The sequence below is a fragment of the Lissotriton helveticus genome, chromosome 2_1, assembly GCF_964261635.1.
Source record: "Lissotriton helveticus chromosome 2_1, aLisHel1.1, whole genome shotgun sequence".
Taxonomy (NCBI): Eukaryota; Metazoa; Chordata; class Amphibia; order Caudata; family Salamandridae; genus Lissotriton; species Lissotriton helveticus.
In genome coordinates this window covers 10089171-10116764 of record NC_136059.1, presented here as the reverse complement: position 1 = coordinate 10116764, position 27594 = coordinate 10089171, and positions in this window count along the sequence as shown.

The following is a 27594-nucleotide window of genomic DNA, read 5'->3' as shown; positions in this document are numbered from 1 at the left end:
TGGTGAGGGTCCTGACGCAGTTGAACTTACAGGAGAGGCAGGAGAATGGGCCGTGGGTACGTCCTGGGGTAGCAACGCAGCATAGTGGGGTGCGTCCGGCGTTGAAGGCGAGGAGAGTAGCGGCATCATAAGTTACTCTGGGGGGTTGGGAGCGGCACAGGGCAGGGGGTCTGGCGCTGGTCGCGGTCCAGGCGCGGACGGGCGCAGACGGGCTTACCTTTGGCGCACCTTCGGCGTGGCCGCAGCGCGTGGACGCTGCGCGTTGCTTCATCTGTCATAAATGTGGAGTGTAGGGGGGCGGAGCGTGGGAGGGGCAGCTGGGAGGCGGGAGCGGGGAGGAGCAAAGGGCCCACGAGCACAACAAAATGGAAGGTTAAAAGTGAAACTGACGACACAAACACACAAAGGCAATTCTAAACTTCACAAAGCAATGCAGCGCAAATGTTTTCAAAGCGCTAGTGCAAACTAACGATACCAAGCGCTGTCCCCGTCGAGGCACTCTCACTCAGCTAGGTAATGGGCGCTGTGTGGTCGTCGAGGCGCTGGGGCTGCAGGCGATAACGGGCAGAGCAATGTTCAATCTGCAGGCAATAGGCGCTATGTGGTCGTCGAGGCGCTGGGGCTGCAGGCGATATAACTCACAGCAAAGTTCAATCTGCAGGAGGTTGTATGTTAAAGGCAGGGAGCGAGGGGGAGCGACCGACCCGGAGCGAGTCCAGCTGGTCACAGGAGTCCAGGGGGAGCGAGCTGACTCTGCTAGTGGGTGGGAGGGGCAGCTGGGAGGCGGGAGTGGGGAGGAGAAAAGGGCCCACGAGCACAACAAAATGGAAGGTTAAAAGTGAAACTGACGACACAAACACACAAAGGCAATTCTAAACTTCACAAAGCAATGCAGCGCAAATGTTTTCAAAGCGCTAGTGCAAACTAACGATACCAAGCGCTGTCCCCGTCGAGGCACTCTCACTCAGCTAGGTAATGGGCGCTGTGTGGTCGTCGAGGCGCTGGGGCTGCAGGCGATAACGGGCAGAGCAATGTTCAATCTGCAGGCAATAGGCGCTATGTGGTCGTCGAGGCACTGGGGCTGCAGGCGATATAACTCACAGCAAAGTTCAATCTGCAGGAGGTTGTATGTTAAAGGCAGGGAGCGAGGGGGAGCGACCGACCCGGAGCGAGTCCAGCTGGTCACAGGAGCCCAGGGGGAGCGAGCTGACTCTGCCAGTGGGTGGGAGGGGCAGCTGGGAGGCGGGAGAGGGGAGGAGCAAAGGGCCCACGAGCACAACAAAATGGAAGGTTAAAAGTGAAACTGACGACACAAACACACAAAGGCAATTCTAAACTTCACAAAGCAATGCAGCGCAAATGTTTTCAAAGCGCTAGTGCAAACTAACGATACCAAGCGCTGTCCCCGTCGAGGCACTCTCACTCAGCTAGGTAATGGGCGCTGTGTGGTCGTCGAGGCGCTGGGGCTGCAGGCGATAACGGGCAGAGCAATGTTCAATCTGCAGGCAATAGGCGCTATGTGGTCGTCGAGGCGCTGGGGCTGCAGGCGATATAACTCACAGCAAAGTTCAATCTGCAGGAGGTTGTATGTTAAAGGCAGGGAGCGAGGGGGAGCGACCGACCCAGAGCGAGTCCAGCTGGTCGGTGTGTGAAGTGACGTTGAAACAAGAGAGCAGCCACATGTCACACACATCTGAGGAGTAAATTTCCCACAGGCCTTCAGGATGTTGTTTAAATCGATGAACCTGTAGAGATCACCCCTCCAAACTGATTCTCACCCTGCTCAAAGTGCTGCTTAGTTTCAAAATGAAAAATACAGAAAGCTGTGAGTATTATAGGGTGGTACAGAGTAGAAATACTCAGGAAGGGGAGGATGAGAGGACAGATGAAAGGCCGGATTCCTCACCATAAGGTGCACTGACACAACTTCACTTTGTACGAATCTGAATCTCTGAAATCTTTTCCTAGTAGCACACTAGCCGCAGGAGTTGCCTGGCTCCTTGCCCCGGTCGGCGGCCTTCTTAGGTTGGCCTAGCTGGTTTTAATTCATTTATGTTTTGTCTTCTTCACTAATGCTTTGTTGTTTTTATTTTAGCTGTCCCATTTTCTTTTCCTGTACTTCCGCCTGGTAAGGTAGCCTGCGAAGTAGGAGTGGAGATATGGGGTTTGCTTTTATTTGCCCTTCTTGCTGTCAGAGTTCTGCAATGCATCAGCCTCACCATCCCTTAGGCGGTCTGCATGAAAGCAGCAGATTCTTCACCATAAGGGTGACCCCACCATTTTTAATTAGTTTATGTGTTGTCATCTTCACTATTTCTTTTCATTTGTTATTTTAGCTGTGCCATTTTGTTTTCTTGTACTTTCACCTGGTAGGGTTGCCTGCCAAGTAGGAGTGCTGCTACTGGGCTCCAGTTTGCCTTCCTTTGCCCTCCTTGTTCTCGACATTTTACCATGCATTAGACCTACCCTCCTGTAGGTGGGTTACTCAAGCATGATAGCTGCTCTGAAGAGCAGTGGAAGAATGCAACGGGTGTGCTGCTGGTTCACCAAAGTCACACCTAAGGCAAGCCAGTCTGGACCCATCCGTACCTGGACTGCACCAGGGGCCAGGACCCCCTTAGGGTGAGAGGCAGCGGTCTCACCCATCCGTGCCTTGACTGGACCAGGGGCCAGGACCCCCGTAGGATCAGAGGCAGTGGTATGCACCCGTCCGTGCCTGGACTGCACAAAGGGCAAAGACCCCTGTAGGATCAGAGGGCTGCACCCTTCTGTGCCTGGACTGCGCCCAGGGAAAGGACCCCTGTAGGATCAGAGGCAGCGGTCTGCACCCGTCCATGTCTGGGCTGCACCAGGGTCCAGGGCCCCCGTAGGATCAGGGGCAACGGTATGCACCCGTCCGTGCCTGGACTGCACAAAGGGCAAAGACCCCTGTAGGATCAGCGGCAGCAGTCTGCACCCATCTGTGTCTGAACTGCGCCAGGGGCCAGGACCCCCGTAGGGTCAGAGGCAGCTGTCTCACCCGTCTGTGCCTGGACTGGGCCAGGGGCCAGGACTCACGTAGGATCAGGGGCAACGGTCTGCACCCATCCGTGCCTGGACTGCACCAGGGGCCAGGACCCCCGTAGGATGAGAGGCAGCGGTCTGCACCCATCCGTGCCTGGACTGCACCAGGGGCCAGGACCCCCATAGGATCAGAGGCAGCGGTCTCACCAGTCCGTGCCTGGACTGCACCAGGGGCCAGGACCCCTGCAGGATCTGAGGGCTGCACCCGTCCGTGCCTAGACTGCACAAAGGGCAAAGACCCCTGTAGGATCAGAGGGCTGCACCCTTCTGTGCCTGGACTGCGCCCAGGGAAAGGACCCCTGTAGGATCAGAGGCAGCGGTCTGCACCCGTCATGTCTGGGCTGCACCAGGGTCCAGGGCCCCCGTAGGATATGGGGCAACGGTATGCACCCGTCCGTGCCTGGACTGCACAAAGGGCAAAGACCCCTGTAGGATCAGAGGCAGCAGTCTGCACCCATCTGTGTCTGGACTGTGCCAGGGGCCAGGACCGCTGTAGGATCAGAGGCAGTGGTCTGCCCCCCGTCCATGCCTGGACTGTGCTAGGGGCCAGGAACCCTGTCAGATCAGAACAGAGGTCTTGCGTTATACAGCGAATGAGATTTTCCAACTTGCTGTTCCTACTGCTCAGAGATGTAAACATCATGTAGATGAATCCATGAGTGAAATCGGTTGCAGTAAGTGTGGGTTTGTCTTCTCGAGTCTGATCTCAGAGGGACCTGAGAAGAGTAGAGCAGGACACACCTTACACATAGCACTTTGTTATTCACTGAATTGCTGCTCTTTACTGAAGCACAAGTTGGAGATCTGTGATTTCCCAACAGATTATCAGCCAGAGGCGCTTTTTCTTGTTGAAACTTGCCTTACTGAATTGTCAGCTCATGACACACTTGAGGCGGTCCACGGGGCTATGAAATTCTGAGGTGGGGCAGACCTACTCAAAGGGCAAAGGGCAAAGGGCAGGGGGGATAGCAGTAATCTCAAAATTGCACATCCTATTTACCTCTTCAGAAGGAGAAATTGCGGGCTGTGTGGTGGCTTTCTTTTCATTATCCTTATCTGGCAACTGTACTTTAGCAGGGTTTTTGATTTACTGCCCAACCGGCTCAGCCTCACAATTCTCAATTTCATTACAGGATATTTTACCGGTCGCCACAATTGAGTTTTTATTATTTTCGGTGAGCTCACTTTGCACCTTGAGGATGCCGCATGTCAACCAATCAATCAATCAATCAATCAGTGGTTTATATAGCGCACTACTCACCTGTGAGGGTCTCAAGGCACTGGAGGGGGGCAACTGTTCCAGATCAGTCGAAGAGCCAGGTCTTGAGGTCCTTCCTGAACATGTGGAGGGTTGTGGAGCATCTGACGTTGACTGGGAGCTTGTTCCAGGTTTTGTCTGCGATGTAGGAGAAAGCTCTCCTGCCCGTTCTGTTTCTTCGGATGCGGGGAACCTCTTCCCTGTGCGTCAGCTGTCTCTTCTGTAAGACCGTGGCATAATATTCAAGCCCCCACTCATAGGCCTGGCCATACTTTTTTATCCCATTTTCACTAATTCCACTAGTGTAAGTGTGGCCCCTCCTAAGCTGTTGGACTGGTCAGGCCTTTCCACCGTCCCTTCCAGATTTCCGTGTTTGTTTTGGCTCTTACTCTATCTGGTGACTGGTGCCATAAAACCTATAAATGGTCTATTGTCTCTCCTGTCGCTTTAACAGCAGCCTGAGTGCTAATCATCCCCACTCTTAGAGATTGCGCTAATTTAACCAACTTTCAGGTTGAAACCTGGATTAGTGAGGCTCTGGATTGCAACACACCCACAAAACATTGTAATGCTACCTACTCTAAGCTTTTGGCGGAATGGTTCGATGATGAACTGTTGGCCCTAAAATAATTAGGCATACGCGTAGTCAGTACTAAGTTCAGAAGATTGCGCTTGCTCAAAATTCCTCATGAGAACTTATTTGGAGGGTGTTTCTGCCACTGTTACTCATCCAACAGATAATTGCAACCAAATTTCACAACTTTTCTCAGAGAAGATTGCCAAGAGTTATGCTTCACCAAAGAAGCCAGAGAGATTCTGGTTTCTAACACATGGTTTGTTCCATCTGCTTCGATTGATCGTCTACTTACTATAAGTACTGGAAGAGCTAGATGCTCTGTTATTTAAGGTCTGTATATACAATAAACAATGAATAGTCTATTGTGTGTCTATATGTCAGGCCTTACACAATTTAATACATATGAATTTTTCACATTTCATTAATTTGGAGTGATTTTCTTGTAAGTGATGAGCTTGGAGAATTTAGTTGGTTTCTATTTCATTAAATGCAAATCGCCCATTGGAGGGTATTCAAAAAGAAAAGGTTTTAAAAAAATATAGCAGCAGAACCACTGTTCACTTTGCATAACTTGGCACCAAGAGGACCTTCAATGAGTGGTGCAAGGGAGCACCCATGCCAACACCCATGGTTTGTGTCACATATACAGTCTATTAGAACAATATGTTTCATTAACAAAATTACCTTCTTCAAGGCTATGTAATGTAAATGTAATGTAAATGACATTTATACCGCGCAGCTTCCACTCCAAGGAGTATCTTGGCGCTCACCAACTCAGATGGGCCAGTTGGGACCGGAAAGGAATGTCCTAATTTCTGCACACACATTACACTAAGGTCTTACAAGAGGCGTCGGGCAGAGAGAAAATCCACGTTTTCAGAGACTTCCTGAAAAGGGCTTCTTGCGGAATAGATCGTAGGGAAAGGGGGAGTTTGTTCCAGGCTTTGGTACCACGTACAAAGATGGATTTGCCACCCTTAGTGACTAGTTTAAAATGGGGCAAGGTAAGTAAGTTTTGATTTGCAGATCTCAAACAGCGCGCTGGATAGTATCTTTTAAACCCATTTTGAAGATAGGATGGGCCACGTTTGTAGAAAGCCCTAAAGGTGATTAAGAGAAGTTTGAATAAGACTCTTTTCCCTATTGGCAGCCAGTGTAAGGTGTTCAGGGCTGCTGAGGCTGATGATTTGCGAGGCAGGCGTAATACGAGACGTGCTGCCGCATTTTGGACCATCTGTAATTTGTGATGGACGATTTTATTTGCCCCGACATAAAGTCCATTACAGTAGTCTAGCCTGGAGTTGATTAAGGCTACAGCGACAGTTTTTCTCGCAGATAAAGGCAGAAGGTCAAAAAACTTTCTGAGTGCTTTAATAATTTGAAAGCACATGCCTGCTACAGCTACAGCCTGGGGTTTAAAAGAAAGATGGTCATCAAATTTGATGCCCAAATTACGGGCAGATGCAATTGTGTTAGGTGGTACTTCAGCATCTGGTGGCCAGCATGCTGTAGGGGAGAAAAGATTAAGATTACCCATTGGTAGAATTTCCGTTTTTCCGGCGTTGCACTTCAAATGGTTGTTGTTCATCCACTTGAATATTGCTGCAAGACAATCCCTAAGATTCTCTTCGGCACCTGGTCGTTCCCTATCCAGCACCAAAATTAACTGGGTATCGTCAGCGTATGAAATCGAGCTGATCTTGAATGACGCGATCAAACTCATCAGAGGTGCCATATAAAGATTGAAAAGAACAGGGCTCAAACTAGAGCCCTGTGGCACTCCTGAGCTGACGTTTTTAGCCTCAGATTGATATGGGCCTAACACAGTTATTTGGCGCCTGTTGGTAAGGAAATTTCTACACCAAGCCAACACCTGTCCTCCTACTCCTGCGGCAGCCAACCGGTCCATTAAGATGTTATGGGACACGGTATCAAAGGCTGCCGACAGGTCAAGTAGGATAAGGACGGCCTGCTTCCCTTGATCCATTGCAGCCCTTAAGGTTTCAGCCGTGAATAATAGGGCTGTTTCGGTAGAGTGTTCTGACCGAAATCCTGACTGATTGGGGTGGAGTACGTTATTCTTCTCCAGAAAGTTAGTCAGTTGGCTGTTGACAAACTTTTCAGTCAGTTTAGAAAGAATGGGTAGCAAGGAAATCGGGCGTAGGTTGGAGAGGGTAGTAGGATCCGCGATGGCCTTCTTTTGAAGTGGCTTCACAGCTGCCAGTTTCCAATCGTTAGGGATGCTTGCAGTTGCTAGGGAAGAGTTAATCATATTGTTAATCATAGGATTAACCATCTCTATTAAAAAGTGCAACACCGGAAGGGGACAGGGATCAAACGGAGAACCTGATTTGCTGGCCAAAATGGCTTTAGCAGATTCTTCCATGGGTACTGGGACAAACTCATCAAAGTGGAGGGGGGGGTTGTCTTCACAGTCTCGTCAGAAATTATTATTGTGGTGGTTACAGACGGGAAAGTCTTTGTGATGGTCAGGATTTTGTTGTCAAAGTAGTCAGATATCGCATCACAGAGATCTTGCGATGGAGGGATCTCTTGCGACAGAGCTGACGGATGCATGAAGTTCTTGACAATCTTAAAAATTGCTTTTTGTTCCTGGCCAGCAGAGGAAATAGCCTGTAAGTAGTGTAGTTTTTTTGCTAATTTTATCTCTGCATGATACTTCCGTCTTGCTGCTAGATAAGTGGCACGAGCAGCAGGGTCGTAGTTGCGACGCCATCTTCGTTCTAATGTTTTCACCTTGCCCAGTTCAAGCTTGAGCATTGGTGAGAACCAAAAAGCATTTTTCCTCTTTGTCATCCTAGAATTGAAGTTCTCATTTCTGGATGGTTTGAGTAACGTGCCCACTCCAGTAATCCAATCACAAAAGTTCTGATAGTCCGACGAAGTACAGTCGACAAAGGCTGGTAGCCTATTCCTAAATTCATCAACAATATCAGGTCTACTGGCCAGTGCTTTCCAATCTGGAGTGTGTCTAGTATAAGGTTTATCATTACATTTTAAAAAATTGATAGTGGTTTTCCGAACCCCAACTATATAAAAAGGAATCAAAAAGTGATCTGTCCATAACTGTGGTCGAGGGGAATTGATTATCAGACTAGAAAGGTTGGAACAAATGCAGTCAAGTAGATGCCCTGCTTGGTGAGTGGGTTCCTGATTCACAAGGGTGAGACCCAACACTTCAATTGTGTCCAGGAAACAGCTGACTCCAGGGTCATTAGGGGACTCAAGATGCAGGTTGAGATCACCCAACACCGAAAAGTTAGAAAACCTAAGGGTCAGATCACTCAACACATCACCAACGGAGTCCAAGAATTTAGTGGAAGGGCCTGGGGGGCGATAAATGAGAGCACCGGAAAATACAAGGGAGCTATGGATAGTCATAGAGAAAGCCAATGCTTCTGCTTCCTTTATTTCCGTCAGTTGCTCTATGGAGCATCTGAAGGTATTCCGGTAAATAATTGCCAGACCCCCTCCCCGTTGTTCATGTCTATCCAACCGCTGGATAAGATAGTCTGGGGGGAGGGCTATGGCTAAAGCAGGATTACACCATGGCTTCAGCCAGGTCTCTGTAATAAAAAGGCAATCCAACTGAAATTCAGTAATTACATCATAGACATTCTGGGCGTTTTTCACTAAGGAGCGTGCATTAATTAGTCCACCCCGAAGTAATGTAGTGTCTATAGGTGTCTGGGTCGGTAGCAAAGGACTTAAGGTCTGATGGCAATGGGCACAACTAGCTGGACCATACCAGTCTGACGGGATTAAAGAGTCATGACAGAGGGCCTGAGGATGTTGGAACGATAAAAGATAGTCCCGGGACATACCTGAATCTGACATTTGCGTAATGAGACGACCAAAGAAGGCTCAGAGTCTCCCGCCTATCGCGCCTCCTTAGCGCTGACGGGCGCAGACGGGCAGACTCTGGCTTGACTCAGGCAAGAGTCAGGCGCTTCCGCTGCGCGTCACCGCTGCGCGGGAGGGTGTGAGCTTTAAATACAGGCTCACCTGATGTCAGGCAGAGCACTAGAGCGCTCTGACAGGTGGCCCACTGATTCCAATGGCAGTCCCAAGATGGCGGCCGGGCGCCTCGAGCAGCACTGATTAAACGCTGTAATCCGCTCTAAAAGCGGTGGGGGCACTTTTTAATTGCAAGTATGTGGGCAGGCTGTTGGGGATTAAAATACAAGGATGCAATTTTAAGTTTCACACAAAATGCAAAAACGGTGAAATAATTATTAAAACGTTACCGCGCTGCGCGCCTAAGCACACGCTAGCAATAATGCGCGATTTAAAAGAAGAACAGCTTTCCCTAAGGTCGAGCCACACTAGGTGCTCGCCTTAAATACAGGCTCACCTGATGTCACGCAGAGCACTAGAGCGCTCTGACAAGTGGCCCACTGAATCAATAGCAGTCCCAAGATGGCGGCCGGGCGCCTCGAGCAGCACTGATTAAACGCTGTAATCCGCTCTAAAAGCGGTGGGGGCACTTTTTAATTGCAAGTATGTGGGCAGGCTGTTGGGGATTAAAATACAAGGATGCAATTTTAAGTTTCACACAAAATGCAAAAACGGTGAAATAATTATTAAAACGTTACCGCGCTGCGCGCCTAAGCACACGCTAGCAATAATGCGCGATTTAAAAGAAGAACAGCTTTCCCTCTACATTTCCCTCTATACATATCTCTTCCTCCTGGACCTGACCCATCCGGTGGGCTTCAAAAACAAGTGATGGAGACCAGGCTTGTTTTTGTTATTTTTTCATTGTGCTGTGGATTTGTAGATGGTCTGCAAATTGGTGGCAAAATAAAAAAATAAACATGGTTTTGGCTACTGTTGGGGTCCCTCGGGAGCCCCAACACCAGGCCTAGGTGGTCAGCGTATTCCTATCCTTCCCCCTTCTGTCTTTTTCCCATTTTATTAGTACTCAGGACCAAGCCTAACAGGACTGCCCCCACTTCCTGGTTGAGGTGGTGGCAGCCAATCATATCTCAGTCTGAGATCTATTGGGATCTGCAGAGACTCCGCAGGCCTGGATACCCAACGTTTTTGAGCACCATTGCTCAACAACTACTGAACGAATTTACACCAAAACACATAAAGCTGTGTCTAAATCAGAAAATGAATGGGAAAAACATGTTTTGGGACCCCCCTTTTTCTCAGCACCCGCTTGACGGATCACTCTGAACTTTTCCATGTACAAACCAGGCCAAACAGAGCACTTTTATGGAATGTTTCATGGAGATTCATCAAACAGTGCCTAAGTTATAAGAGACATACAACTGCATTTCTGATTGAAAGCAATGATTTAATTTGATATGTCATGAGTGATGTTATCATCAGTGATGTCACTGACCATGTCCTGAGTTACGTAATATGTGAGGTCATAAGTTGTGAATTGCATGGGCCCAAGTGATCTTTAGCTCAGCTAACTATAACTGCTGAATGTCTCTTGTTTTGTACGAGAAAAATCTGAGCCTAATAATTACATCCCTGTAACCTTTGTTTTTTTTTGTGATTTTCTAAGGTTTTTTTAAAACTTCTATTTCCTAACTATTCTGTCCCTGTAAACTTTTATTTGTTTCAGTGAATTTCTAAGGTTTCGGCACTAGGACTCCATCCTCCATTGCCTGGCCTAAATATATATATATATATTTCTTTAATTGGGTAAGGGGTTACACAACCCTTCTCCTTGTGTAAATTCTTCCCCAGCGACCAGGCCTCAATTTAATGAGGGAGGGAGCAACATGGCTCACTTAGCCCAAGGAACCCATTCCCCAAGCCTTGACCTAAATTATAATTTTTTCATAAATAGGTTTGGGTTGTCACAGGATCCGTCAACTCAGGCTGATTTCGGCCCCAAGGACCTCATCCCTCGGGGCCAGGCCTCAATTTTATGGAGAACTGAAAATGCTTGGCTACAGTCAGGCCGATTTTGGCCCTGGAGCCACATCCCCTGAGGCACGGTCTAAACATTTATTTAAAAAAAAATGTGTAAGGGGTGCCTTACAGCCATTCTACCGAGGCTGATTTTGGCCCTTGGGGCCCCATCCCCTGGGGTCCAGCTATATAAGTTTGGCTGCACTGGTCCCACTGATTGTCGTGTGGATGATGTCATCAGTGATGTCATCCGTGATGTCATTTGAGATGTCATCAGTGATGTCGCTGACCATGTCATGAATGATGTAATATGTGACATCATCACCCTTGGATTGCGGACGCGAGAGTTACAGTTAGTACAACTAACTATAACAAAGGAATTTCAATGGTTTTGTATGAGTGACACTCCTTAAACCTATGTTTTTTTCAGTGAATTTCTATGGTTTTTTAAATGATAATCCCTAACTATAACAAGCCTCAAACGTATGGTTTTTTTGGTGAACGTCAAAGGTTTTTTAAATGCTAATTCCTAAATATAACATGTCTAAAAACTATGTTTTTTTCAGTGAATTTCAAAAGTTTTTTAAACGATAATTTTTTAATATATTTCTTGTTCTGTTTTTTTTATTATTTAAGTACGTTTTAATCGACGTATTTTTAGAATTTTTTTAAATTACTCTTCATATTTTTATTTAAAATATTTTTTAAAAAAATATATAAATTTTTTCATTATTGTATATTCTTTTACATATACTCATATTTTTCTTTTTTTGTTTTTGTTTGACAGTCGCGCACCCAAAGCGCACCCTTCTCGATTACTGCGCAGAACATATCCGCCATTTTAGGATTGATGTGTACGGTCCACGTACGGTGTGCAATGAGTATGACTTTCCAAACGCGGACCCTATGCCACTGGTACACGATCAATCAATCAATCACTCCGTGGTTTATATAGCATACGCGAGATGTACGTATTACACGACGTGATGGTCACGCGTTTGCGCATGACGTCATATGTGGGGGACGCGGTGGGTGTGGGACCCCCAGCGGAATTTTTTAATTTTCAAAAACCTATATATATATATATTTATTTATTATAAATGTTAAGACAAGACATTATCTGAGCTTATTAGAAAAATAATATTCTTTAACTTTCAATAAAGTTACATCTTATTTAAATATACTTTTGTGAAGTTGCGCTCGGTGCAAGTTGGGGGATTTTATTGGTTTATTGATATTTAAAGTATTGAAGGACCCCACCCATTTCAATCATTCTTGTTAGACCTTCCTTATGAGAAGACCTCTCCTAGCAAGAACTGCTGTTTTTCGTTATTATACACCTGTTTCAGCTCACACTTAGAGACATGGCAGCTAATGCACTATCATCATCATCAGAACATTCTGATACTGAAGAATTTGTGCCTGAACCTCTCCCTCTAGAGAAGTACACTTCCATTGTATGGAAGTTTTTTATTTTTCCTCCGGGGCAGAAGAAGGTTAATGCCACCAAAGTCATTTGCAAAATCTGCAAGACGGTGCTGTCCAGGGGTGACCCTACAAAAAATACTCTTGAGGAACAGCAAGCATGAGGAGACATCTTTCAGAAAAAACATCCAGTAAACTTCGCAAGAGAGGAAATGAGGAGACTAAGAGACAATGCTCCTGCACCACCGGCTGTTGCAAGTACATCTGGGGCAACAGCTTCAACTTCAACACCTCCACCTGATTTTCGTCCCCAATTTGGAAGACTCAGGATGCATTGTGTGCAATGCAACAGACTGATTTCATACAGAGAGCAGTCAGTCAACCTAGTTTTCCATGCTGTAGACAACCACTGTTGCTAGTTTCCTTTTTTCTCCTCCTATTGTTTATTTTTGTTTGTCCTGTTGACATTTTTCCCTCTTTTTAAAAAAAAAACTAAAAAATATATAAAACAACTAAAAGAAAAAAAAGGTTTTTTTCAGAACTAACTACTCTGGTTAAAGAAAGAGCTAAAGTGGTATGCTAGTGTGTGAAAGTTTACATAAATGCATGTCTAGTAGATAATTGAGTGAAAGAAAGCATTTGTGGTATATGGTGAATGGATAAGTGCAGAACTATAAGGAAGTGCTGCAGCATGACACTGTTAAGTATTTACATACAGTGTGCTGAGGTACTTTCAAAGCACAGGGATGTAACATATGTACATAAAGATGTTGCAAGTCTATGCATCCCTCTCCACAACTGCTTAAAGAGCAACCATGGTGCAAGGATATCCGTGTCATACGGAGATTGTTTTTGTGCAGGAAGGGACACCTTTCTGCACAAAAACAATCAGTAAAGGCATTTTTCTCCTTCAATATATCCTGTGCATTGTAGCATATATTGAAGGAGAAAAAATGAGAAGTGAAAACAATTCTCCTTGTTGTGCTTTGCTAAACCCATTGGAGAATGATGCAGCATTCACAAACATGACCAGAATTATGATTTTTGATAAAACTGGACATATGTCTTGTTCTATAACTGTTTTGTGCAAACATGCACAGCAAAACCAATAAAACGCCTTTTCAACGCAAAGTGGTGAGTATGATGAGATTATATTTACATGGAAAACAAAAGGTATACAGAATGCCATTTCCTCACCTTGTAAATAAGAAAGAGAGTTAATGGCTAGGCCAATTCATATTATACGAGTACATTTCTGTACTGCTAACAGAGAACAAGATACATTTATAAGTACTTATGTTTTAGGAAACCTATAACACATATTTATATATGACTGAAGAGAAGGGATGGGGCCTACTCTGACACATGCAAAAACACTTGGGGGTCGATTCCGATCCGGTAAAATGCGCTCCGAATCGTCGTACGGAGCGTTTTTTCCCCGTACGAATCGTACCCGTAAACGTCCCGTACGTACGACGAAGTACGATCCGTACCAGGAGCCGAACTCCGTACGAGTCGTACAGGACTCCGTACGACTCAAATCTCCGTACGAGTCTCACTCGGAACCCGCTGTACACGACATCACTACTGTTCGCGGCTGGTTATTACGACCCAGCAAGTACGATTCGTGTCGGGTACGCACCGTACGACCCTTTTCCTACGGGAGCCAAAAACAGTCGTAAACGCAGAGTTCGCGCCGAAACAGGTACGGAACGCCACCCCCGGGTACGGCACGTACCCCGCATGATCACAGGGGTACGCGCCGTACCCCTGTGATCATGCGGGGTACGTGCCCCATGTACGGTGGGTGTACGGCACGTACCCCATGTACGCTGGGTGTACGGCACGTACCCCGCATGATCACAGGGGTACGGCGCGTACCCCTGCGATCATGGGGGGTACGCGCCGTACGGTGTGTAGGTGATCGTGCGCTTTTCCGTACGAATCGACGTGTACCGTACGAATCGCGCCCGGGTCGGACGATCGGGATCGGAATCGTCCGGTCGTACGGCGTCCGTACGAGTCGTACGGAAACGGCTCCGGATACGAATCGTACGGACGGGGATTTTACCGGATCGGAATCGACCCCTTAGTGATGTGCTTTAGGTTAAATAGTTTTATTTCTTATAATTCTAAAATTACCAGTACCTACAAGACCACCATAGGACTCTATTGTGTACTATACCATGTATCTTGCAGACAGGTGCTCTGAAGCTGTCTCCTATTTGATACCTGTCTGCAATGGAATTCTCTGGCACAAATCTAGTCCATCCATCTTCCTTTTTTCCAACTGTGTAGAAACACAGTCCATTGTGCATTTTACGACTTACTTAAACTTACCTCAGCAGTAATACATCTAAAAAACGCTACACATTTTATTCAGTGGTTTTTATAATGTAAAATATAGTAAATTCAATATTTTAAAATTAGGATCTGTAAAAGTAAAGAAAAAATAGTTATAACATGTATTAATACATTTTTAACAGCACAGCATAATTTTAACATTTTACAAAGTAATTTCTTTGCATTTTTTGCTGTTCTCAGAATAAATTGAATTTCACTAGAAACAGTGATTTCGACCGTACTCATCACATAACAGCGTGCAGAAAAACAATCAATTAGATTGTTTAAAAAAAAAAATCCATCCCCAGTAAAATACTGGATAATGCAAATCACACATATATAAAATGGTTACTGCTAAGAAAATGTCATAACGTAAATTTATAAACACTGTAAATGTTGTCGGTAAAAAATATACACCGAGACAATGTGCAAGAAAAAGTCCATAATTAAAACATATACCAAATAGTATTTTTGCACTCGTTGTTATGTAAATTGTCCAATGGTTATCCTATTAAATCATAATAATAATTTCCTCAGAGGCTGAATTATCTTCCTAAAACTTTGGCTTTAAAAATATTAGGTAGGAATTTGGTAATTAGAAAGGCAAACGTTGTTTGAAAACCAACTGAGCAACATTAAAAAGTGTCCAGCCTTTGTTACATTTTATATAGGCAGTGTAATGTCCAGATGTTGTGAAAGGACCATCATGGAAAATCATTGCTATTGCTACAAAAGTCTTCCCTCATACTGATAGTTGAGTAGCTACAAAATGTTTTATTGAAGTGTCCAATTTTCTTTGTATAAATAATGTTGATAACATTTCTGATTTGCATTGGCTTCACACCATGTTTTGATCTGCAGCTTTAACTAATTTATTGAAAGACACGGATTTACAGTACGGTAATGTCAAATATTTCTAAATCTTTTAGTCTCTACATTAGTGCTACATGTATACATACCATTTTCACAATGATGTTCCCATTTATAACAAAGGCAAAAAATATTTAAAATTATACACCTTCATTTCCTAATATGGTAAGCATATACATTAGAAATTCCTGAGCATCTTGTTGGATATTTTGCGTAAAATGTGTAGAACCAGAACATACATCCAAAAGATTACGAACATCAGAAACGGTTTGTATTTTACTTGTATCAGTTCTCAATTTTTCATAAACAGAATGCAACAAGGAACAAAATCTTTTTTCCCGATTCTCCATAATTTGCTGTTGAAAACCTTCAAGAAAAAAAACAACATTGACCACTACATTAGCATAGCAGTTGACACCTGAACTATTTTCAAACTGATAACTAACAATCTCTTCAACAGTGTCCTTTTTCTTTTTTGCTAGCAATCACAACATTATCTTGGTTTTTTCCCATCTCTACACCTTCAGTACAGATATTCTCATACCTTCTTTTTTGAACAACCACACGCTTTTCAAATACAGGATATTTACCTAAATTGGGAGCATATGTTTTTCTTAACCTATTCTACTCTTTGACACAGTTTGCATCTGCAGTAACCTTTGTGTCATCAAAATCAATCAAAAACAAACCAGATAATGTTCTGACTCGCGACAAAGCAACATATGCCATACCCTCTTTAAACACAGTATTTCCAATGTTCACCAAAGTACTGTCAACACTTAAACCTTGAGATTTATGAATAGTCACTGCATATGCCAGAGAAACTGGAAAATGTTTTCTACGGACATATACATTTTTAACAAGCAAAAAACAAACTGAACAGTGACCAATTTGTTTAACTTCTTCAATCTGATCAAATTTTATTTTTAAGAATTCAATACCATCTTTATTTTGATAATTAACAAAATCCACAACTTTGCCCATTGCTCCATTAACTAAACAATTGTCTTTGTCCAAATTACGCCTTAAGTAAGTAAGTAAGTAAGTACATTTTATCGTTTCGTCAAAAAAAAACCTTAACAATAGAAACACATATAAAAATATAAGTTAAAACATTAAAAAGAGAATATCATTGTTTAACAAGTATTTTGCCACATTATTGTCCTTTTTCTGAGGTCAGTCCTGAGAACAATTTTTTTGTGAGCCTGTACAAAACTTTGAGAAATTTGATCAATTTACAATTTAATTGTGTGTCCGATGGATTAAGACTTTCAATTATTGTGGCTCTACAGGTCCTGATGCCTCTATCTTTAAAAGTTTGTCTAAGAAGGGTGATGTGAGCATTGTGGAATTGGGTACATATGCAAATTATATGAATAAAATCTTCATTGTGGTAACCGCAGAGTCGACATGATTTTGACCCTTTATATAACCAAATAAGCTGATCCGCTAATGATGGTAATTTTCCGAAGCGTATAGTCATTAATTGCTTTTTCAGATAAATAGAAAATGTTGTATGTAAATATTAGGCCGGTGCAAGTGTCTTATAATTGTTGATCACCACCCAGGCATGTGATCTTGCCCTGAAGAGGTTTTTGTCAATTAGTAAGGAATAATTTTTTGCTACTTTATTTAGTGCGTGTTTAAAGGACTGGTATGGCAGGTTTTTGTTCCATAATTCATTTGTTCAAGTTGTTGACAAGGATTTGTTTAGGTATTGATTATAGGGTGATTTTCTGTTGCGTTCTACTTCAGTCCAGAGGGCTTTATTGATTGGTGATGTGGCTGCATTCAGTTTCAATCATTACCAATGCTTTACAGTGGCATACATTCTCCCAATTGTTTCATTGGTTAATCCAAATTCAAGACGAACTTGTGCCAGAGAGGCTGAACGTTCTAGTTGAAAAACTTTTTTATACGTGGAAACCACTAGTTGGTTAGGAGCTCTGCATCCTTGCTGTGAAAAACTGCATTAGTATATGTTATCGTGGGGAGAATTTTCGCTGCCATCACTGCTAGTAGTGGTTTATGTGATGGGCCTTTCAATTTTTTTGCTAATGGACTGAAGGCGAATATAAGTGTGCTTGTTCTCTGAGTCAGATACTTTTTTTGCTCTGAGTGGTTTTGATGATTGTCTATATAAAATCCCAGATATTTGTAGTTCTTTACTTCCTCTAATTGACTGCCATTGAGCCAGATGATCTGTTTACTTCTCTGCCAACTTCCAATAACCATTGTTTTTGTTTTTGAAGTGTTTATCTCAAGTTTGTTCTATCTCTGAAATATAGGCTGACATTACATTTAAGCCTCTTTGAAGGCCGATCTTTATTTGACTAATTAACACCACATCGTCAGCGTACGAGAGGTGAGTGAGTGCTAGCCCACCTAGTTTCGGTGGATGAGAGTTAGTGCAGTCTAACCTCTGAGCAAGGTCGGACAGAAACAAATTAAATGGGTGTGGCGCCAAAACACAACCATGATTGAGGTCTTTTGTTGTGATTAGCTTACTTGATAATCTGGTGCCATCTCCTATCTTGACTCTTAACCATGTATTAGAGTAGAATAATAGTATTCCCTGTAATATCTTTTCGGGACTATTCCAAGTTCGCAGTTTTTTCCAAGGGAGGTGACGATCTACACTATCAAATGCAGCCTTTAAATCTATATAACAGAGGTAGAGTTGTTATTTCCTCTGTTTGCTTGTATTTGCTATTAAGAAAAGGGCTAAAATGTTTGATATTGTCCTTACACCTTGCCTGAACCCTGTCTGGTTAACTGGAATAAGATTAAGGTTATCTGTCCATTCCTTAAGGTCTTCCAAAATGAGTGTGGCATGATATTTGGCTTCGACATCCAGGAGGGCGATTAGCCTATAATTTGATGGATTCACTCTGTTTCCACCTTTATAAATAGGTGTCAATATCGAGCCTTGCCAGTTCGATGGAATACAATTTAGGAGCTCCATTTCATTGTATAGTTTGAATAGATACTTGCTTCAGAATGATGGATCATTTTTAAAAATGGCTGGTGGGATTCTATTAGGTCCTGGTGCACCGTCACCTCTGCCCTTCTTTGTTTTATTCTGTCTACTAACCGGGAGGACTCAATGTTCTTTGCATTTGGCGAGTTGGTTAAAATATTCTCCGAAGTTTTGGATTTTACTTCCATTGCCATAAGACTTAAGGCCTTTTTTCTCTTCTATTACTTTTGCTGTCCTCCCCTGTGTTGTTCGAATCACTAACTTGTTGCATGATGGTTTCAGTTGTTTTATTTTCCTCAGGGTGCTCCTTAGTCTTTACCTCTAACATGTCGTCAATTGTTATTTCTGTAAATTTTGTAGTTAAAAATTCGGCCCCCTCATGTTCCTAAATATTTGATGATAATTCATTCATCGGTCGTTGTAGTTTATTTATGTTATCCCAGAATGTATTTGAGTTTGTTTTCTTCGAACCACTAAGCAGTTCGGCCCAGAATTTATCATTGCTGTTTTTTATAAGTTTTCCTTAATTGCCTCACCTTATACCAGGCTATTTGGTCATGACAAATTCTTTTTAGCCTCCTAATGGCCTTTTTAAGTTCGCTTTTCAAATCTCTCAACACTTTTGATGGTTTTTTGATTTATTTCCTTTGTAATTTTTAGTTTTTTTCGTTCTGTTGTTGTCATGTTGTCATTAATGTTGTAAGATCCATGGTAAATTTTTCCCAGGCTTGGATTTTGTTCAACGCCTCCAGTTCGTTTGCCGTTGTCATCATCTGTAAATTGGACTGTAGTGTCTCTATCGTTTCATTAGACCATTTTAAGCGTTTCAGGTCAATCGTATGGATAGATCCTTCTATTTCCGTATTCATATGGTGTTTGGCAATTTTTTTTAACCTGAAATGTTTTGCTGGTAGGAATGATCACTCCTAGTTGTGTAATCTATGGAGAAGTGGGTGAGATATGGCATCAATGCTACTGAGATAGCTGTATAATCCAGTCCTAATCATGTCTTTCCTCCATGAAATGTGTGTTTTGGTGGGAAATCGTCCAATGATCTTCCATTTATCACTCTCAGACCAAGGAATTCCAGGGCATTAACTAATCGCCAACCTTCAGGGTTCGATGTTGTACTCCTTAGCTGATGTTGCTGTGGGACATTCCAGTATATATTGTCGGCTGAAGGCTTGTCGTCTTCATCTGGGGTGTGTATTAAATTAGAATTAAAATCCCTTGTCTGTCAATATCAGGTCCCAAGTGGCATATGCACTCCCTATATCTGTAATTATAGTAATCAACTGGGTATTATGAGCTGTTTTATTCCGAAGTTGCGGATGTGCATATGTATTAATCAGCAGGACAGCAGGACAGTTTTTGTTCTGCCAAATGTTCCCGCTGTAAGTTTTATCAATTGAATATTTGGATCTGAGGAGGCAATGTGCTCTGATTCAATTTTCAATGCTATGGATATAAATACTGCGAGTCTTCCTTTCGGTCGTCCATCATTTTAGATTTTTATTGCAGGAACTGTGTAGTGTGTATATTTTGTCAAGGGAAGATCTTCTTGTGCCCATGTCTCCTGCAGAGCTATTATGTCACATTTTTCCCAGTTGATAGGATGACAGCCATTTTCTAGCCATTTTTTTGCCCCCTCCATGTTCCATGAAAGCAGCAGTATATTTCCTAGGTCTCGCTTGTCTGATGTCTCTTCCAATGGTCAGCGTCCTTTTTCTGAACTTAACGCTCCTGGGAGCCAACTCCACTTGTCCTGGCATGGCTTAATTTTGGTTATTTGTTCATTCAGCTTTTCTCTCTTTAGGAAGCTGCAGCCAATAGCTCCTTTAAGAACTGTATGTTTTTTCTCGTGATTTTCTTTTTGGATTTGTTTATACTTAGAGTTCACGGTCGGTGGGCCTGGATAACGTGGGGCTATTGGCCTTGATATTTTAATTCCCCAAGCTTCAAATTGCAGATTAGTTTTCATAATGAGCTTGGAGTCATCTTCTGACTGCCATATGGTTAGATGTTTTTTTGATTTCCATTTGATATAAATTCTACTGCCAATAAATTTGACATATTTATATGTTTTAAGGCTGGAATGTTTGCTGTTAATTTCAATATGGTCTCCCTGTTTAGCGTGTCGTGTGGCCCTTTAGAGTCATATTCCGGTGTCATTATGCCTTAAATAACTCGACAGTTTCTACATGCATGTAGATTCTTTTCTAAACCAGCAGTTTTAGATATTGATTTTTCTAAAGAATCCAATTTTTTCTTCAAATTTTCTGTCAAAATAATAGTGATTCCTTCATTCTCTGTTTTATCGATGGATTTCAATGTTATTATTTCTTCATTTTCCAGTTTCAAAAGTTGTTAGTTGAATATAGAACACTCACGCAGTGTTGGCATTAAGCAGATTACAGATTTGTTTTCTGCAATTTTCATGGATATGTTCTCAGGAACTACATTTTCATTTGCAAACAAATTGGAAAGTAATCGACTCTGCAAAGCTTGTTTGCCATGTTCAGTCAGTATTCAAATTCTTATATCTTGGAGAATAGTTCCATAATCAACATCATTTGCCTGTCGCATATTTGTAATGAGTTCTTTGTATTCAAAAGATGACCAAATGTTCACATTTCCAACACTACCCAGAGACTTTCTGGTGTCTTCATGCGCAAGTGTTTTAAATACTGGTTGTCCTTTTACAGGAGTCAGTTGCAGTAGATCTCCAAAAACTATGACGTGGTTTCCTCCAAATAACAGGTCTTACTCTGTTTTAAGAATTTGCTGCATTCTTAAATGCACAAAGGAAAGCATTAAGTTTGATACCATGCTTACCTCATCAATAATAAGAAGTTTCATTTATTCAAGACTTTTGAAACTTCACAACAAACTTCTCCAGATAGCTTTTGGTATCCCAATTTGTGCTCTACTGTTAGCATTAGTAAACAATGTAAAGTAATTCATTTAATGTTGTGTGCTGCCAACCCAGTTGGAGCAGTGACAACACAAGACAAATGCGACTCAGTTGTTTTCTGTAGATAACTTGTAATTACTTTAATTGAAAATTTTTTCCTGTTCCAGCTTGTCCACTCATGTACAATCGGATAGGTTGAAATGACGTGCATGAGCACTCTTTCTTTTCATTAAGTAATCCATGGTGAATCTGTTGTCTCACTTGCTGATATATTTGTTTCTGATCAAAATTTAGTTGTTCTTCCAAGTTTGCTAAGTTTGTTACATCTTCTTGAGCTTGATGCATTACTGTTTCCACCTCATTCATGGCGATTGCTGCTTCATTTTCAACAATTGGTTGTCCTAGTAGATCTTGAATCAGCGCAGTGGAACATTGATTGTCTTGAGGACTGTCTCTAGCAAACTCTAGCGGAAATTGTAACTTCTTGATCAATTTCATTGTTCAACATTTTCACATAATTTGCAAAAGCAGTGCATTGTATGCTATCTTTACAAGCATTAAAGGAATCTTCATAGCTCTGGAATTCTCCAAGTAATTCTAGTTCTGAACGCCATGGTTTGAACAGTTGCAAAAGGTCTATATAATAAAAGTCCCTTTTATCAGCAGTGTCGCAACTCAGCCTTCTATGATTAATCAAATTTCCTTTTGTTTGTTTCACCAAACATCCTTCGGAACCAATGACTCCATATTTTCCATCATTGATGTTCTCTGTAATATTCCGTTTAAAAGTGTAGTTTTGCAGCACTTCATAGAGACACATGTTCTCAAGATGATGACTTCTGTTTGGGTAATATATGTCCAACATATTCGTTTTCAAAATATCTGTACTTTCTGGATCTTTTCCTGCTAAATATTCAATTTCTTGTACAGATTTCAGTACTCGATTTTGCATTGCTTCCAGACCTAGACTCACCCTAATGATTCTTCTAGATTTGGAGTAAAGACTTGCAGATGATAACAGATCTGAGCATTCATATTCTCCAATTTCTCGATGGGATAACATCTTCAAACTGAAACTGTATAATTTCTTACTTAGAGTCTTCTTGTGAGAAATCTCTTCACACATTTCTTTCAATTCCGTCTTTTCTGATTTTGTAATATAGGACGTTACATATCGAGCAACAGCAACGGAATTGTCCGCAACATATTGAATATCCATGTTAGCATTCCACATGGACAAAATAACTGGGTTGTAGTCATATATGTATTTTGACTCTTCATTTCTTCTTAAATTGTAGGTGATTTTTGGAGACTTTCTTGTGAGGGTATGTCGCCAAGATGATATAAAACTGTTCACTCTTCCTTTGGATATTACAGGACGTGGAAATGCAAAATGACATTTGCTGATCCTTAGATTTGTAATTTCGTCGACAGTATTTTCCACATCGGTGGCTTTGGAATCGTAAGACTTGTGCTGTTAAGTTGTTTTCTTCTGTGCTTTTGGGGACAGCACATGTGGCATATTCTTCAATAAAGGACAAAACAGTATCATCCAAATCTGTTCCGAATTTAGGGGCGTCCTTAATCCATACCAGCATATGTGTATGAGGAGCACCTCTTGCTTGATACTCCTTTCTCCAAAAGAAATCCACAACTTCTCCAAGTGTAGGATTTTTTGTATTGAAGATAAAATACATCATAGCTTCAAATCTTCGATTAAAATACCTGCATAAATTAACAGGATCCAAAGAGCACAATTCCCCAGGTGTCTTGTATTACACATTTTTTATATTGCAATTTGCCTCTCGAAGAAATTTAAGTAAATCATTCCAAGCATACTCAGCACAGCTTAGGGTAAGGAACCATGTAGGAGTTTCTAAGCTCCGTAGCATACATTTCAGTTCTCCATGACGACGGTACCAATATTCATTAGTCCCACGCTGACATGCCATCAGATTAATGAGCTGAGATTCTAAATGATCATCTCTCTGGTGCACTTTAAACATAAAATCTTTTGCAGATACAGTTTGCAGAAGTATTCCAGTTTTTAAAATGTGATTGACTGCATATGAAAGTCCAGACAAGTCACTCTCAAACAAAAGATGAAATATGTAAGGGATACATTGTCAAAATCTTGGATCTTCAGCATATAATCTTGTTGTCCAATATTCAGATGCTGGAATCTGCAGAGGACGTTCATCATATCGTCCTCCTTTTCCAGTTGGGAATAACTGCAGAAAACAACAAGCTTCCAAGCTCTCTTCCCATACTCTCATAGGACTTCCTATTGCTTTTTTCATTTGGAACAACTCAATAGTGTTCCCCATCACTTCTTTTGAATGAAGTGGATGCACACTATAATGTCCATAGATTTCTTCACATCTTAACATATCCACTTTTTCAATTTGTCCACTTGACGTTTCAGTATCTTCTGCTAAAACTATTTCTTCCTCTCCCACATACACATTTCTATAGTACTCATTGTTTTTTATCAGATACAATGTTGCCTTTTGCACTTTCCTAACATCCACTAACACCTGCCAGATTTTCTTCTTCTTAGTTGGCACACCAGTAACAAGAATAACTAGTGGTTCACTTTCTACCAATAGTTTCAATATTTTTCTTTAAATTCAACGATAAATACACAACTCTTCCTTATAATCCTCTTTGTAAATCTGAAGGAGGCAATTTGCCTGTTTTTGGCTCTATACGAACAATAGCATGAAGCGGGTGTACACATTGAATGAGAATAGACTTATAGGTGTTTAAATCTATCAATTCTGGAGGAAATTATTATGCACAGCTCTAGCGGGCATTTTATTCTCATCTAATTTGTTATAACAATATTTACAAATACTCTGATCAGAACCCAAATCAAAACTATTCTCTACCAAAAAATAAGTTGAAAATTTCTTCCACATATCATTATTTTCTTTTTCACTTCTTAAATACAGATCAACACGCCTAGTCTGATTTTTATAGTGAGTTCGCCGACAACAAATACAAGAAAAATTACACCATAAACTTTGTAATTCTACTTACAAAATCTTTTGTACAGCTATGTTCAACATTCTCTACAACATTATCTTCTTTTAATGTCTGAGTTTCTTCACTCTCTTGTTCAGGACCAAAGTAACAAAACTCAATATCATCATAAACCTTTTTCACATCTGATACTGTCCCACGCAAAAGAGCACTGTTTAACTTATTTAACTTTAGTGCTGGACTTTTTGCATAATACAATCTTCTCACTAACGTCTGCATTTGATTATGATGTACTACCAACATCCTGAAATGGTGAAAAATACTTTGACATACTTTCCTAGAAAGACAAAACTAGAGAATGACCATGCAAACCTGTATTTTTTCTTACACTGCAAGTCTTTGCAACACCTTAATCTTTTTTTGATTAATACTTTTTTTACAATATGCTTGTAAGAAACTGCATAATTTATCAATAGATTCTTGTCTTACACTACAAATACTACTGCAATCCCAGGGTACACTGGGGCTTTAGGACATCTGCCTAGAACTTCATCAGCTATCACTAGACAATTGGACAACCATTTCTAACCTCATAAGCTCGACCACTGGTGTCAACTGCATGCAACAAATCGTTGCTCTGTAAATAACTCTCTTCAATAAAGAAAGGCTCTGAACTTGAACTGTGTTTCCATTCCCCTAAAAAAATATCACAAAAATTACTTCTGTTAATTACTCTTTTCTTCTTACATGTGGCTTTCATTAAATGGATTGGTTTATCTAGTGATCGAATTCTGTTGAATACTAAAATGAATAATTCCCTTTTTACTTCGAAAGCCTTTTTAACAATGGATTCAATATGTTTCTTCTTTTTATAAAATAGTGTTCTCTTTATATATTTCTTTGTATCCCTCATCAAATTATGTACTACTCTATTATAATACAAATAACAAAGGGGGGAGGGAGAGGAGACGTGGATTCTGTCTCTCCTAACGTTATGCATAAACAAAAAGGAATCCACAAAGTTGGTTTGGGTGATCCCTACAATGGAGGGGATTACCCAGTGTGGTTTAAATACCCCTCACACACCAAAAGGCCCCTTGGTGTTATGCTTCATCATCGGGGTCTTCGCAAACCTCTACGGAATGCGGTGTGCTACGACTCACGACTATGCAGGAGCACTTTAAAGTGAACTATGTGTAAACGTGTGTGAGGGTGGAATATAGTGAGTAAAAAGGTGAAGAAAAGGTTAAAAAATACCTGGCTCGTGGGCTACCACAAAAATTTTTTATTTAATCCCCGGCTGGTATTGTTAAAAAGTGCAAGGGTGGCGGCCTTTACTAGTTAGGGTAAGGCAACCTCACAAGTGCGTCGTCAACATGTTTCGGAGTTAAGAACTCCTTCTTCACAAGGATATGCACTAAGTATCCCCACCTTACTCACATGGATGTAGATATAAAAGTGTGCTCTACAAAAATAAGTCTAGGTGTAATGTACCTATCAGTTTAATACAAGTTCGTTGCGCCCAATTGGCGAGAATTCTGAACCTGTGAAGAAACGAAAGGGCAAAATAAACCATATTGTCACAATGGGTGTGGAATCACACTGCAGGGTAAAAATAGGACCCAGTGTCGGTCCAGGAACCCTAGAAAAAATATGTAAAAGGATGTAAAAAACACAGACACACATATGGACAGTGACACACATTAATAGACTCAGGAAAATCATCAGGTATCACACTGTGGGATATAAGGCATGCTGTAAGTAAAAGTTTAGCTTACTTATGATCACAGGTTTAATAACCTCATGAGCCCGATGCGTAGTATTGGGGGTCAACTGTCCTGCCTACTGTGGCGACCTAAAAGATGTTTAAGCATTAGGTTGTTAGGACTACTGATCTTGGACCCAGATCTAGGTAGGAAGAACCACCTCCTATCAACATTTGAACTCACGGTTACAGCATGGCCTGCTCGACTTCCTCCCCTCAACGTGGCTCCGACGAAGTGTCGGTTCAGTGGAAGGTTGCCCGTTATATAGTATCATAGTAATTGAATAATTGCTCCTTAATTGAGAACGGGAGATGACCAAACAAGGATAGACATCCATTGCTTTCCCGGTATTGCGCGTGTAAACAGGGCGCGTCCAGGAGTAAACCGAGCCTGCGTGAAGACATTGACACTAAACGTCGACACATGCGCGCGGCGGTAGTGTCTCTAGCAGAGCTCGGCCCTACGAGAGAAGTCGTAAGCGCATGCGTATAGATTGAGAAAGAAATGTTACAAGTCGACACATGCGTGCGGTGGCAGTGTCTCTGGCAGAAACCGGCCTGGTTGTTAGCGCATGCGCAGGTCGGGATTTTTTGTTGGTGCTACTTGGATGGATACAATATCGGAAATGTGTAGGCCTTTATTGTCTGATGTAAAGGCGGATAACCAACAGTTTGAAGATTAATACGCCTTAGCTCTATCATTCAATATAGGATGTGCGTGGGAAATGGGAGGGCCATGGGATAAAAGTATAAAAGATTTTTTGGTGGCGCTGCTTAGATGGAAACAATATCAGAATTATGTAGGCCATTATAGCCTGATGTAAAGGCTGATAACTCATGGTTTGCAGATTATTGCGCCTCCGCTCTACCATACAAACTAGGATGTGCGTGGGAAATGAGAGGGCCATGAGATGAAAGTTAAAAGGCTGAAGTCTATTACAGTAGGACGTAAAAGTACATTAGGCTAAAGTCCTTTAGACTGACAGATTGCTTTCCGTTAGCGTAATTGGCTCCATGGGATGGAGTCATTAAGCCCATTCACATCTGAGCCCAAACAGAAGACCCATCTCTGCTCTTTCTCGAACAGGCCCTTGTCAGAAGGTAGTTGCTCAATCACTGTCCAATGTATTTCGTTCACACAGTGTTGTGCCTCAAGGAAATGTGATACCATCTTAGTGGTCTGTTTCTTGCACCTCACGTTGCTTTTATGTTCATTGATCCTGGTTTTGACAGGGCGTGTAGTCATCCCTACATATTCCTTTCCACAGGGACATGTGATCAGATATATTACGTTTCTGCTATTGCAGTTTGTGAAAGTGCGTTGGTCCCATCTGGTGCCATTCCCAAACACAAGGCTGAGACTTTTTTCAGTAAGGTGACAGTTATTACAATTACCACACGGGTGATGCCCCTGGAGATCTCGTAGTCTCGTCTGTTTGGTCACTTGAGTGCAGGGTCTAGTATGTACCAAGATATCTTTGAGGTTCCTTCCTCTCTTATGGGCAAACAGGGGTTT